The sequence below is a fragment of the Oryctolagus cuniculus genome, chromosome 14 (assembly GCF_964237555.1).
Source record: "Oryctolagus cuniculus chromosome 14, mOryCun1.1, whole genome shotgun sequence".
In the NCBI taxonomy this organism is placed as follows: domain Eukaryota; kingdom Metazoa; phylum Chordata; class Mammalia; order Lagomorpha; family Leporidae; genus Oryctolagus; species Oryctolagus cuniculus.
The window spans coordinates 64247421-64263062 of NC_091445.1; the positions used below are offsets into that span (position 1 = coordinate 64247421).

Genomic DNA, 15642 nt, shown 5'->3' on the forward strand with positions numbered 1-15642 from the left:
AACAAAATACAGTTTTATCCATCTGTTTGCCTGGTATGTAATTATGGAATAGTCATAGGAGTTGAGCAAGTAGAATCATAGCTGTATTTCACAATTTACACAGCTAATTTTGTATCATAGAAGAGTGTAGTTCAAAAAGTTTGTGGAAAATGGAATTAGAAGGTCAATTTGTTGTGGTGCAAAAAAGCCTAAATTCATGGAGTTTTTTTCATAATATGCATTTCCCCTAACTTTTCAAAGATCCCTCATAAATCTTTACATTCTAAATAATGTTTGACAGTTACGGAACTAGTTTTCTTCTGAGAAGTTGGATAGGCTAGGGGTATATTTGTCTCACGTCTCCACTACAATAGTTATATTATACCTATGAGATTCTCCGACGGAAGATGGATTTTTTGTGTGGGCGGGTGAATGAAGGATCCTCCCCAGGTTCTGGGCTCCAGTGTCCAGAAGATACTAAATTAAGCTTGCATCATTAACTTAATACAGATTAAAGATCAGACCGTTCACTTAATCTCAGAGAACCAAGTGAGGGAAAGACAAGGCTTGGAGCTTGGACACGTTGACTCCGGGGAACAAGTTGACCTTGACTCTGGTCTGAAGCTCAGATGACATCACTGCAGTGGAAAGGGGGTGTGAGGGCCCTCAGTGCACAGGTGCTAACTGCAATCACGGGCACGGATGTGACCACCCAGGAGACTGCGTGGGTTGAGAGAAGAATGTCAGGGATGGGGCCCTGGGACAAGAGGAGCGCCAGGCGCTCAAGACGATGAGGTGGGGGACAGGGCACAGGGAAACAGGAAGGTGGAGAGGGCTTTGCTACTGAAATCGAGCAAAAGAGACATCAACAAGTGTCAAACAGAGCAGAATAAATATGTGCTTTTGCAACACCATCTCATCGGTGCTAAGCAAGGACGAGTGTTTGAGCTAACAGCTGATTAAGCCTGTGGTATTTTTCATCTTTTTCTGCGATTTTCAGGCTCATTGTAAAAAACTAACCTTTGGAACATAACTGATGCATCCATTTCCTCTGCCGCCGTAACAAACTGCCGTGAACTCGGTGGCTTAAAACGGCAGGCATCAGTTCTCTCACATTTCTAGCGACCCCAGGCCTGAAACCAAGGTGTGCTTGGCAGGGAAGATTCCCTCTCTGGGACTTGCAGGGAGAATCAGTTCTGTGCCAGTCTCTTAGCTCCTGGTGGTTGTCAGCGATCCTTCCGTATCTCCCTTCTCTGCCTCAGTAGGCACACAGGGCTCCCCCTGGGGGTCTGGGTCCACCTGTCCCTCGTTGCCCAAGCCCACATGACCATCCGCCCTTATCTTAGCTTGATGAGAGCTGTAAAAACCTCTCAAGGTGACAGTCTGAGGTTTGGGGTTGGCGGGAGTTTTCGGAGGACATCCTGCCGGTCAGCACACCCACAAACTTGCAGGAACCACAGCAACATGACCCAGGAATAAAGGTGCATGTTGGACACATCAGAGGAATTTTAGGTTGGCAGGACACTTTTCCACTGGTCTCCTTCAGCTGTAGTCGGAGCCCCAGGTAGGTTAAGATCCCTTTACGGAAATTCTGCACACTAACTGTGTTTTATTTAACACAGCATTTGCTCTCAGGTTGGCCCCTCTCAACTGCTTGTAGGAAGCATTAACGTGGGGAGGGAACTTCAGCGAAACATGAAATCACAAAGCCCTTCCGAGCTTGGGGAGCTGACCTGACATTTGCAGCAGGGCAGATGGCTGTGCTAATGGACTGGTGAAAACTTTTTAAGTGATGAAAGGTGTGGCGAAGAACTGACCGGCCATACACTTAGTCACGAGACAAAAAGCACCTTTTCTCCACTAGCATCAAATATTTACTATGCGCTGGGCTCTTCCTGGCACAGTTAGGTATTGAGTGTCGGACGCCCCTAGAAAGTTTTCCTTGGGAAGGCAATTTTTTAAAAATGTGCACACACATAATGGTTACATTTTGCAATAACTGATAATTCTGGCATTATTCGGAGTCACTCAGTCAACTGAAGAAGAGATTCTAAGATATGATTTGTGGTCACTTTTTGGAATTACTCTTAGTTTCTCCTACTGCCTTCCACTTGTGACACTTCCCAAGGTCTCCAGCCTGGATCCCAAACCAGGCTTCGCTCACCAGGAGCGGGGCCCAATGAACAAGCCTGCGGGGCTGTCCGGCACCCAGACCCGCGAGCTTCCTCCCCGCATCCAGATGCTTGGGAAACAGCTGGATTAGTTAGGGTGGCGCCCACATCGGAAATTCTAGCCCACGGCTGTAGCAAGGATCCAATGTGTCTTCCAAGGGCCTCCACTGCGAACACCGGATGGAAGGTAACCCAGGCCGTGACATTCGGGGCTCTCTGGAGAATAAGGCTTGGGGACGGTCGCGGATAGGGCGCGCGAGGGCAGGGACGGGATCCAGCTGGTGTGGCTCTGGGCTCTTGGCTGAAGAGGCAGGCCCTTGGGCTGGGGTGGCCGGCGGCCCGGAGAGACAGTGCCAGGCCCCGCTTCCTGGGTCTCCTCCGCTCGCTCCGGGACGAGGCTGGCCAGGGGCGCCGGGCCCCGAGTCCTCGTCTGCACTTTTCCTTCCCAGGCCTCTCCCACTTCCTCTCCCCACCGGCCCCCGCCCCTCCGCCCTGGCCGGGTCCCGGGAGCCGCGCCTCCCGCAGGGTCCCATCCTCCTCCCCGCGGGACCCAAAGGAGGAGAATTCCTGTGGGTCCCAGGAGTGCCAAAAGTGCGGAGCAAGACGGGAAATTGCAACAACCCTCCCCCGCCCGCAGCCCTCCCCCGTGGCTTTCCCGAAACGCCCGCCCTCGGCGCTCGTCCCGCGGCTGATTCATAGTCCGGGCGCGGGGCCCCTCGGCACGTCCGGCCCGGCGTCCACTCCCGCGTCCGCACCGGCGCCCCACGCGCCGCCGAGGACCCAATCCGGCCTGCAGAGCCCGTCCCTCGGCGGCCCGCGGCGTGAGTACCCTCGAACCGTCGGGTCCTGTCCCGCACTGCCCCCAGTGCCTGCGTAGGCGACTTCCGACGGGACAGCCCTGGCGCGGCGCGGGAACCAACGTGCCCTCCCCGCCGCGGGCCTGCACTTTCCGCGCGGGTTGGCTCGGGCTCGGGTCTGCGCAGAGACCGCGCTCGGAGGGGTCCCCGCCTCCCGGCCGCCCGCCCGCCAGCTCGGGCCGGGGCGCTGCCGCCCCGCTTCTCGGCGGAGCGCGGCCCGCCGCTCCAGGCCTGCTCTGGAGCGCACCGTCCCTAGGCCTGCGCCCCTGGGGTCCGGGGGTGTGTGTTCAGTTCGAATTCCCGGTGGACCCGCTGCGGCCTCTCCGGCCCGCGGTGTCCCCGAGCGCTCCCCTCCGGAGCCCTAGCTCGCGCGCCGACTGCAGTTTCTCCAGGACTCCGTGGATCTTTCTCCACCCAGGCCCTGTTCAGACGCACAAGTGGGAGGTGCTGGGCTCAGGTGAGCGGGGAATCCCGAGGTGTCCCTGGTTGTGCCTGGGACGGACGCGTCCTCCGCAGCCGCGAAACCCAGGCGGAGAGGGCTTCCGAAACTCGTCCGAGACCACCGAGTAGGCGGTAGGGACCCCGAAATGGGATCCCAGGACTCCCGGGCCAGGTCTTTCTCCCCGACACCGCGACTCCTTCCTTGCTAATGGTGGATCCCGGCTAGCACCGGTGCTTCCCTCCTGGAGCGCTAGACGCTGTGGAGAGACGCTGTTCTGCGGCTCACATCCTGGGCGTCGGGGTAGGCACGGGAGGAGGCCGAATTCAAGAGGGTGTCCGATTTGAGCTAGAAGAACCCTTCGTGGAGGAGAAAGCAGCTGTGGTCTTCATCTCCCATCCAGCCGGCTCTGGGAGTTGGGCCAGGGTACTTTGTGCCTCTTAGCCCAGGTTGCCTTGTTTTTGGACTGGCTGTGGAGCAGGCGCTGTTCCAAGCGCACTCTTTGCTTACCCGTGTAAGCCCAGGGCAAGGAGCTAGGATGGCTGTCCTCGTTCTGGCACTGTGGAAGTTGAGGTCCAGTAGCTTGTCTGTGGTCACACCACTAGCAGGTGGCAGAGCCGGGGTTTGGCTTTTCACTCTGCTGACATCCGCCCTGGTGTACCTAGCACTCTTACTGCCGTGGGCTGGTAAGTGGTGTTTCATTACCGACTGGCTTTTTCTGCTTTAAAATGCACTCCGTGCAGGGTGTTTGGCCCAGCGGTTAATACACCTGCTAAGATGTGGGTCCCCTATCGGAGTGCCTGGTCTCCTACCTGCCTGCAGCTCCTGACTCCAACTTGTTGCTAATGCAGACCCTGGGAGGGAGCAGGAGGGCTCCAGGGACTGGGTTCCTGTCCTCCCACATAGGATGGGTTCCTGGCTCTGCCTGTGACCCCCTTCCAGGCCCTGCTGTGGCAGGCATTTGAGGAGTGGGAGTACGCTCGCTCTCTGTCTCCGTCTCTCAAAGAAAATTTAAAACACATTCAGAGACTGAGATGGAAGGGCCCCAAGTGGTGGTCGTGGCCAGGGGTTCCCAAACTTAGCTATTCCTGAGACAGCCCAGGAGTTGTTTCAACCCCAGCTAGCCATTTAGAATCTTCAGGGCGTGCTCATGGTGATGTCTCCCCTGCGCACCTCCCTCACCCCCTGGTTTAGTTCAGTGGTACTTGGAAAAGCTGATGCAAATCATGGAATTTAAAAGAGGGGCTTATGTTGGTGCAGTGCAGTTTGGAAATGCACGCACAGCCTTTTGCAATCTGCATTTTCCATGGACAACGTGAAGCCCCCTAGTGCCGTGAGGATGCCTCTGCTGGCAGGAAGCTCACTACCTGACGTGCCGTTGCTGGACAGAGCTAATTCCCTGCTGTAACCTGCCTGCTTGTGACTGATACCCTGGCCCTGGGCCCGGCTCCTGTTGTCTCTGCAGATGTCCATGCATGGTGCGTCAGAGGCAGCTATGTAAGAACAGGGCGTGTGTGGTGCCCAGCAGGCACTGGAACAGCAGAGGGAAGACCCTTAACACCAGGTCTCTTCCTCCCACCCCCTTCTTCAACCCAGACAGAGCAGGGACAGCTTTGGGATGCCCAGAGGTATTGCCAGGTCTCCGATGTTTTCGGAACCCTTTGTCCCCCAAGAGAGGCACCACGCCAGGAAAACACCTACGGTTTAGAGAGAGTCACCGTGATCCTGTGCTTGACAGGAGGAAGGAGTGTGTTTTCCTTGTGGGAACCCAACTGGATTGTCCGCTGGTTCCAGTAGAAGGAAATCTCGGTGGATGGGCGCCTCACTTACAGGAACAGGGAGCCCCAACCCGCCTCTCCCTGGAGGAGGAAGTCTTTCTGCATTAAAACAAAAATTCTGTGGAATGGAAAAACAAAACAAATAGAAGGCCATGGCCTTGGGGGACAGAGCCCGCCCCTCCCTCCCTCCGAGCCAGTTTCCGCGTTGCTGGAAAGAAGTGTTTCTTGGCCAACAGCAGCTGGGTCCTTGGCATCACAGCCATCCTTCTCGCCTCGGTTTGCTTCCACTAGCTCCTTAGCATTTCTTTACTCTAGGTTCTATTTTATGTTCATGTTTTATAAATTGTACAGCACGGGGTGGGTGTTTGGCCTGGTGGGTAAGGGGCCAGTTGGGACACTGGTGTCTCATGTCAGAATGCTTGGGTCTGACTGTGGCTCCTGATTCTAGCTTTCAGCTGATTTGTAGGCCCTGAGAGGTGCGGGCTCATCCCACAAGGCCCGTGCTCTGTCGGCATGGGTGGGGTGAGGCGAGGCGGGGCGGGGCGAGGCATGGCGCTCTTCGGCAACAGGCACCTGAGACAAGTTTCGGTGAACATGTCCACATTGTTAAAGATCAAGCGTAAGCTTTTAAAGGGCAGGCAGACGTAGCTAATTCAGGGCAACACTAATTCTTATAGGATAGAACCGATATTGGCACCACTATTCTCTAATCAGCTTGAGGGTCACGTAGCCAGAGTAGCTTTCCAGATGGTCCTAATGGGCCTGGGCCACCCCTGGGAGCTGTTTACCAGATTGGCAATTACAGGGCCCTTTAACAGGGAGCAGAGGTGGGGAGAAGTGCCTGGGGCTCCCGCCGCCTGCCAGCAGTCAGGTTGTGGGGTCCCTCCCGGGAGGCATGGCCCGCCATACCCTCTCAGCCTCCTGCCTGGGCAAGGCAGGCAGTCTCACGGGATCACCCACGGAGAGGCAGCAAATGATGGCTCCAGTAATGGGGTTCTGCCACCCACATGGGGACTTGAATTGAGTTCCCAGCTCCTGGAAGCCTGGTTGGAGCTGTAGCAGTCACTGGGGAGTGAATCAGTGGATGTAAACTCTGACTCTCAAATAAATAAATTAAAAAATTTAAAAAGTGTGATTTATTGGGACTGGCATTGTGCTGCAGTGAGTTAAGCTGCTGCCTGCAACACCAGCATCCCCATATGAGCACCTTTTTCAACTATTGGCGCTCCACTTCCCATCCAGCTCCCTGCTACTTGGCCTGGGACAACAGCAGAAGATGCCCCAGATACTTGGGTTCCTGCCACTCACAGGAGAAACTCAACTGGATTTCCTGGCTCCTGACTTCTTCCCAGCCCAGCCCCAACCAATATGGCCATTTGAAGAGTGGACCAGTGGATGGAGGATCTCTCTCCTCTCTCTCTCACTCTGTCTCTCTCTAACTCTCCCTCTCGCTCTGTCATTCTGCATTCCAAATAAATAAATTTTTTAAAAAAATTGTCAAGTTTAATAAACAATAGTATAATAATAACTGAACACATGCTCACTCAATATAGAAATGTGTACACTGAAATATAGCAATGCATCATCACCTCACTCCCATTCAGAAAACCAAAGTTTAAGCTTGATACTGGTCATTCCAAGACTTTTTCTTTTCCAATAGATTTGCATAGTATGTATATATTTCATTTATCCATGTTTTAAAATATTTTTAAAAGATACTTAAAAATTTATTTATCTGAAAGGGAGAGCTACAAAGAGGAAGAGACACAGAGTGAGATCTTCTGTCTGCTGGTTCACTCCCCAATGGTTGGGGCTGGGCAAGGCTAAAGTCGGGAGCCTGGAATTCCATTCTGGTCTGCCATGAGGGTAGCGGGGACTCAAGCACTTAGGCCATCTTCCACTGCCTTGCCAGGCACATTAGCAGGGAGCTGGATGGTAAGTGGTGCAGCTGGGACTCGGATTGGCACTCTAATATGGGATGCCAGCTTTGTAAGCACTTAACTCACTGCACCACGATGCCGGCCCCCACATCTGTATGTTTGCTGTGCTTACAGTTCTGCACCTTAGTTTTACCTTCTCAGTCATAGAGATCTTTCCACATTCATACTTCTTTTGTTGAGGACTACACCATATTTTAAGGTAGAAACAGCATGTAATTTATCCATCCTTCCCCTTATTGATGGACACTTGGGTTGCTTAAAATTATTCAACAATAGCGATGGTGATTCAGGGAGGATCATGCATTCTGTGTCCTTGAGTGTATTTCATTGGAATAGACTTGTAGGAGAGGTGTTTGTAGATCAAAGAGTTGTGCCTACTTTTTTTTTTTTACAGACTTGTTTATTCAGTTGGAGGAGAGGAGCCATCCTATACCGCTTTCCCAGGTGCATTAGCAGGGAGCTGGATTGGAAGCAGAGCAGCTGGGACTGATATGGGACTGAGCCACTGCTCCAGGCTCCCCAAGTTTGCCCATTTTTCAACTTAATAGCTAGAACCCGTCAAATCGCACTGCCCCACAGCCCCCTGGTACTGGTGCATTTAGACTCAGTGCAGGAGATTCGGCCCCCCTTTAGCCCTCCTAACGCCAGGCGTTTTCCTTTCTGTTCTTTTTAAATTTGCAGATCTGGTGAAAGAATGTAACCCTGTGTAGCATTTTAATTACATTTTGCTAATTACTACTCCAATCTATTATCAGTGTATATGAGTCATTTGGGTTCTTCTGGAATTTCCTGTTTATGTCTTTGTTCATTGTTCTAAGGAGCTGGTATTTCTTACTCCTGTTTATTGCAGAAGTAACGCATGCATTCTGCATCTTATCCTTTGTCACAGATGATGGAAATGTTTCTCTTGGCATAGGGCTCTTTCTCCAGTTGTTGTTTGTGGTGCTAAAATGTACACAACATGACATTTACCATCTCTATCAGTCAACTTTCCATTACCTTAACTAAAACACCTGGAGGAACGTCTCGGGAAGAGAGGTGTTTATTTCAGCTTGCAGGTTCACAGTTCGAGACTTGGTGTCCCCATTAGTCGAATGTCTGGCAGAGACTGGCCGTGGCAGGGCGTGTGTGGAGGAGCAAACCCGTGGCCAGCGTGGAAGCATAGAGAGCCACAGGAAACATGCCCAGCATAGGAAATGAACTCCCTTCCTTAGGAAGCTCCCTGGGAGCTCGCAGCGGGCCCCCCTGCCAGAGGTTGTAATCAGATGAAGCCTCAACCATTAACTAAAGATCCCTGGGTTTCATGTCTGCATGAGTCTGGGGAGCCGAGTCCTGCTCCGTCCTTGCCGCCACCTTACCCATCTTTAAGTGTGTCGCTCGCTGGCATTAAGTACATTCATTCACAGTGTTGTGCAGCTGTCACCGCATCCATCTCCAGAACCTTTGCAGCTTAAAAAACTGAGGCTCTGGGGCCGGCGCCGTTGCGCAATAGGTTAATCCCCCACCTGCAGCGTCAGCATCCCATATGGGTACCAGTTCGAGTCCTGGCTGCTCCTCTTCTGATCCAGCTCTCTGCTGTGGCCAGGGAAAGCAGTAGAAGATGGCCCAAGTGCTTGGGCCCCTGCATTCACATGGGAGACCAGGAAAGAAGCTCCTGGCTTTGGATCAGCATTGCTCCAGCCATTGTGGCCATCTGGGGAGTGAACCAATGGAAGGAAGACCTCTCGCTGTCTCTCCCTCTCACTGTCTATAACTCTAACTCTCAAATAAATAAATAAATAAAATCTTTAAAAAAAAAAACTGAGGCTCTGTGCTCATTAAATAATAACTCCCCATTTCCTGCTTCCTCAGCTCCTGGCAACCACCGTCCTACTGTCTTTTTAAATCTGACTATTCTAGGTACCTCCTGTAAGTGGAATCATACAGTATAGGGCTCTTCCAAAAGACCATGGAAACATGGAGTTAAAAGATAGGTCTGTTTTGGTGCAAATTTTTTTTTTTTGAAATCCATGTACACTTCAAAAAAGTTCGTGGAAGTATGTGCTATGAAAAAAACTATGGTTTCCAGGCCGGCGCCGCGGCTCACTAGGCTAATCCTCCGCCTAGCGGCGCCGGCACACCGGGTTCTAGTCCCGGTCGGGGCGCCGGATTCTGTCCCGGTTGCCCCTCTTCCAGGCCAGCCCTCTGCTGTGGCCAGGGAGTGCAGTGGAGGATGGCCCAGGTGCTTGGGCCCTGCACCCCATGGGAGACCAGGAAAAGCACCTGGCTCCTGGCTCCTGCCATCGGATCAGCGCGGTGCGCCGGCCGCAGCGCGCCAGCCGCGGCGGCCATTGGAGGGTGAACCAACGGCAAAAGGAAGACTTTTCTCTCTGTCTCTCTCTCTCTCACTGTCCACTCTGCCTGTCACCAAAAAAAAAAAAAAAAAAAAAAAAAAAAAAAAAAAACTATGGTTTCCAAACTTTTATTTGCACCCCAATTTTTTAAAAAGAGTAATTTTATTTGAAAGAGAGAGAGGGAGAATCTTCATCCACTGGTTCACTCTCCAAGTGGCCACAATGGCTACAGCTGGGCCAGCCTGAACCAGGAGCCAGGAACTGCTTCCAGGTCTCCCACATGGGTGCCGGGCCCAAGCACTGGGGCCATCCTCTGCTCCTTTCCCAGGGGAGCCGAGTCAGAAGTGGAATTGCCAGGTCTTGAACCAGTGTTCTTATGGGATGCCAGTCACCCAGGCGATGACTTTACTTGGCCCCCTTAATCTTATTTTTCTGTGAACTTTTGAGAGTACTCTAATTTTTGTCTTTTTGTAACTGACTTATTTCACTTCGCATATTATCCTCAAAATTTATTCATGTTTAAGACTGAGTAATATTCCCTTGTATGTGTATATCACACTTTGCTGACCCATTTATATTGCTTTTGTCTTTATCTTTTGCTACACAGAAGTTGTAATCATTTGTATAATCCATCTACCTATCTCATGATTTCTGTGCTTTCTCTAATTTAGGAAGGTCTTTTCCATCTACAAAAACTTTTTAAATTATATTATTTTCTTCTAGTACTTTTATTATTTTGGTTTTTAGACTTAGCTTTTTTAAAACAGCATATTTTTTTACAAGGTGAAAGGTAAGGATGTAATTTAATTTTTAAAAAGTTGTAGATGGGCCAACATTGTGGCATAGTAGGTTAAGCCTCTACTTGCAGTGCCAGCATCCCATATGGATGCAGGTTCAAGTCTCAGCTGCTCCACTTCTGATCCAGCTCTCTGTTAATGGCCTGGGAAAGCAGCAGAGGATGGCCCAAGTCCTTGGGCCCCTGCACCTGCGGGAGACCCAGAAGAAGCTCCTGGCTTCAGATGGGCCCAGCTCAGGCCATTACGACCTTATCTCTCTGTCTCTCCCTCTCTCTGCCTCTCAAATAAATAAATAATTTTTAAAAAAAGTTTTAGGTGATTGATCCAACATCATTTAGTTAAAAGTCCACCTTTTCTCCAACTCATTTGGAATTCTGTTTTTATCATAAAAGAAATTCCTGTTTACCCAAGGGCCTCTGAGGACTGTGTACTTTCACTGGTCTTTTGTTTGTTTCTGATGCCAGTGTCACCCCAGGGTAATTCCTGGGGGTTTAGTACCATGTTTCTGTTATCTTGTAATTTATATTTGCACGTTTTGTTCAAAAAATGCTCTTACAAATGATTTTATGCATTTCCCCTCTCCTACAGACTGTTCAGCTAGCTCACCGCATTTAATAAAATCCTGGTGGAATTCTTCTTAGTGTCTTCCCGAGTTCAGAAGTGTCAGCAGTTCTGGTAGGCACCGCCAGCGCTGAGGACATGGGTCACACAGTGAGGCATTAGGTCGTGGTGAGTCCCTCAGCTGGTTTCAGGGTCTGGCTTCCTGTTGCAGTAACCCTGTCGCCGTGGGCGTGTTCCTTTCCACTTCTTTTACCTGTAATTTTCCTCATCTATGTGTGGGGATAAAATCAAACCCTTTTCAGAGAGCCGTTGGGAAGATGCAGCTAATCCAAGTGTGAGTCACTTGGCAAAGCCCCCGGCGGAGAGTTGGGAGCCAACACTTGCCAACTGAAATCATGTTTATGTTTATATATGACGCTGGGATTTGCATACTGCCTTACTGGAAGTACAAGTCAGTAAATGCTGCCTTTCTGTATCGAATATACACACACACCCACCACCCACCAAGTATGGAGATTAGCACACACACACACACACACACCCCAAGTATGGAGATTAGCACACACACACACCAAGTATGGAGATTAGCAGTGCCTCTGACACTTCCCTGTGCATTTGCACCACAGGGGATCTCGTTAAATGCAGGTTTGTATTCAGTAAGACTGAGCCGCAGCCTGGTGTTGGTTCCAGGTGATGTCAATGCTGCTGGTCCTTTGTCCACACCCTGAGTGTGGCGTTTTGCGCTGCTGTTTCAAGTTACGCCGCTCGTACTAACCTGTACTTGTGTCCCGTTCTTCCTGTCCTCTTCTCCCTCCCTTCCTCTTCTTTATTTTGGTTTGTTGAAAGAAAAACGGTTAGTGAGAGCACTCAGTGCAACTCTCAGTTCTCAGCTCTGAAATCACGGAGGCAGTGCCTCTCTGGATTCTGCAAAACAACTGACTTCAGATAGACAGTCACGCAAAACATTTCCCGTCTGGGGGTGAGACTTGGTTGGCTGCAAGAACAGCCACCGCTGCGAGTGGCTTAGCCAATAGCAAAGTGCAAGGCATAGGAGCACCTGGGGACAGGCAAGAGGAAAAGAGCTCTTGGCAGACGGAATGCGCTGCCCTTGGTTGTGCAGGCGCCAACTGTTGAGAAGACGTGAGCTTCTCTTTCTTGTACGGAAATTTCCACACACCGTGTTCTCACGCGGTCGGCTCGCTCCACTCCCGGTCTCCCTAAGGGCAGATTTTATGAGGTTAGCCGTACAGGCATACACAGCTCACTGCTGCCGTCTGTGAGGATGTGAGGAGGCGTGGCAGTCCATGTTCTACCCGGGACAGCGGTGACGTTGGGTTGTTTCCTTGGCACTGGAATACCCGACACCCTCCTAGGCCCACCTAGCACCTAGGGAACACCAGCGTTTCTCAGATGCGTTCAGTAGGCGTGGATTGGATTTGCATAGCAAAACATCGTCAGCTGGCTGAGTCCCCGTGAAAACATGGATGCTGTGGTTTGCAGACGGTTACACCTCCCCCCACCCCCCGCCAACTCATGCTGGGATCTGATCCCCGAGGTCTCACGGAGGCGGTATTCCCAGGGTGGCGGTTTACTCCATGGTGGTTACAGGCGGGGCCTTTAAGAGGTGGTTGGGTTCTATTAGGTAAGGAGGGCGCAGTCCCTGAGATTAACTCCTGCTTCCTTTATAAGGAGGAGGGGCGGCCTGGTGATGGAGGTGGACGCACGCTTCTGCTCCCTTGCAGTGCTGGGCGCTGCCGCAGTATTGCCAGCGCCAAGGCCGCCGCCGGAGGGGCCCCCGAGACTTTGCACCTCCAGAACCGTGAGCCAAAGCGGACCGCTCTTCTTGAGGTAGCCTGACTCAGCTGTTTGATTAGAGTGACCTAAACGCTGACTAATGGGAGATGACTGCTGTTGTGCAGACGCGGCCCAGTGTACTTAAAACGTGCACACACACGTGCGTGTTTTTAAGGATGCTTTCTGTTGTCGTAGAGTTACTAACTTGAAGGACTTACCTGAAATTCCGCCTATCCCGCCTGCCTCCCGTCAGCTGTAAATTTCTGACCGTTACTAGGAGGGTGGGTGTGTGCATGTCTTTGGGCCGGTTTGCATCCTTTAAAAAAAAGACTGCAAGACAAATTCGAGAGACGGATTCAGGGGATCACTTGTAAGGGTGGCATGGGGAAGGGAGCGGGTGTGGGGTCCGAGTTGCCCATTAGAGGAGCCCCAGGTCTGGGCACAGGCCTGGCTGGTTCACTGGCTGGGAGCCTGGGGTGCCAGGGTGCGGTGGATCCAAAGGGCAGCAGCAGGAGGCCGGCTGTCAGCTGTGTGTTGTGAACCCAGATTCCGGGCAGTGAGTTCTTTGGAAGGGAGCTCTGAGTGGACAGCTATGCGGTTGCCACATTTCTCTTCCAGAGAGATCTTCTACACACACTACCAGGAAAGCAGCTTTTTCACTCAATATTTTAAGGTTTTTTTTTTTTTTTTTTTGAAAGGCAGAATTACAGAGGCGGAGGCGGGGAGAGAGGGAGAGGTCAGTCTTCCATTTGCTGGTTCACTCCCCAAATGGCCACTACAGCTGGAGCTTTTGGACAACCTGGAGCCAGGAGCTTCTTCCAGGTCTTTTATGTGGGTACAGAGGATCAAGGACTTGGGTCATCTTCCACTGCTTTCCCAGGCCATAGCAGAGAGCTGGAGCAGAAGTGGAGCAGCCAGGACTAGCTAGCGCCAGTGCCTATATGGGGTGCCGGCACTGCAGGCGGCAGCTTTACTGGCTGTGTCACAGTAGCTGGCCCCAAAACATTCTCCTGTGACAGGATGTGGATCTAGTTCATTCTTTTCAACAGGTGCTTAACAGTCCTTTGTATAAATGCAACATAATGAAATCAGTTCTCTTTAATGGACTTCTGGATTCTTTTAATTTTGTACATTTACATTTAATCATAATTAAATTTAATTATTACATTTAATAAAGTGTGTATTTAGTGTACAGTAATAAGGCTACTACATATCCTTTTTGTAAAAAAAGAAAAGTAATAGAGGTTGAAAGGCAGAGTTAGGGAGAAGGAGAGACAGACACAGAAAGAGATCTATCTGTTGGTTCCCTGCACGATGGCTACAATCACCACGGCTGGCCCAGGCTGAATCCAGGGGCCCGGAACTGCATCCTGGATTCCCACATGAGTGCAAGGGCCCAAGCACCTGGGCCATCACCTGCTGCCTTCCCAGGTGCGTTAGGAGGAAGCTGGATCTGAGGCAGAGCAACCAGGACTTGACCCAGCACCGCACTATGGGCTGCTGGCATGAGAAATAGCTGTACCACAATATTGGCCCATACACACTTTAATGTGTATTTTCCAGTGTTGAAAATCCTTCAGGTGTGCACACATGTGTGTGTGTGTATATCTTCATACTATCATAGAAGAAAATGACAGAATTCTGCAGTTATTTCTGAATAAAAGAAAACGCACACTAGAGTTTTAATGGAGATGCCAGAGTGACCTCTGTGAAGTTAGACTCCTACATTAATGACAGCGCCTGTTCCGGCAAACTCTTCTCCATGCAGGATATTAAGACCTTTCCCAGCCTTGCCAGCTGCACGCTGCATAGACACAGGTACACACATACACAGAATTGCTGTCTTAATTTGCATTTTGAAAGCTCTTAGTGAATTCGTTCAGTGTTTCTTGGTTGAGTGTCTGTATTCCTCCTTTTCCATGAGTTACGTACTCATGTTTCTCTACAAAGTTGTTTGATTGTTTTAAAGGAATTCTTTATTTTATTAGAGAGAGCTCTCAACCACTGACTGACTTCCCAAATGCCCACGATGGCCAGAGCTGGGCCAGGCCAAAGCCAGCAGCTAGAAACTCCATGAGGGCTTCACGTGGGTGGCAGGAACCAAATTAATTGAGCCACTACCACTGCCTCCCAGGATTGGCATGGGCAGGAAGCTGGGGTCAGAAGCTGGAAGGGGAACCAAACTGAAGTACTCTGAAGTAGGACATGGGCATCATTTTTTTTCTTTCAAGATTTATTTATTTGAAAGGCAGAGTTAAGAGAAATCCGCATCGTTGAATCACTCCCCAAATGGCACAGTGTCTAGGGCTGGGCCAAGTTGAAGCCAGGAGCTTCCTTCTCATCTTCCACATGGGTGCAGGGTTCAAGCACTTGGGCCATCTTCCACTGCTTTCCCAGCCCATTAGTGGGGAGCTGCATTGGAAGTGGTGTGGCTGGGACTTGAACCAGCACCCACATGGGATGCTGGTACCACAGGCAGTTGCTCTACCCACTGTGCTACAGCACCAGCCCCAACACAGACATTTTAATCATTAGGCCAAATGCCCACTCCTGTTTTAATTAGGTTCTAAGAGCCATTTGTATATATATATATATTTTAAAGATTTGTTTTTATTTATTTGAAAGACAAAGTTACAGAGAGAGGTAGAGACAGAGAGGTCTTCCATCCACTGGTTCACTCCCCAGTTGCTGATTTTCTTCACACACTTGTCACACCTGACATTTCATTCCATACTCATTAGTCTTCTCCACTAGAAAGTAAGTCCCATGGGGGCAGGCCTTTTAAAAAAAAACTGAAAAAATTAGAAGGAGACATGAGTGAATACTTCCATCATCTGTCAGGCACGATATGAAACTGAGAAGCAATAAAAATAGCTACATTGATTATACAATGTTTACACATTTTGGTGTTTTAACTGTAATTAACAGTTTCAGTCAACAGTAAAAAGCTACCATCCTCAATATACAAATCACGGGGCTGGTACTGTGGAGCA

General features: G+C 50.6%; 1 protein-coding gene across 3 annotated transcripts in view; it reads left to right on the forward strand.

The window, feature by feature from the left end:
- The first annotated feature begins 2639 nt into the window (after positions 1 to 2639).
- Positions 2640 to 15642, forward strand: part of OSMR (oncostatin M receptor) — a 72997-nt gene continuing 59994 nt past the window's right edge. For 2 of the 3 annotated variants that reach the window (XM_008262129.4, XM_017344693.3), the window contains exon 1: positions 2640 to 2971. The gene's annotated coding sequence lies outside the window, so the exon portion shown is untranslated. The remainder of the gene's footprint in view (positions 2972 to 15642) is intronic. The other variant, XM_070056660.1, reaches the window with a different exon arrangement.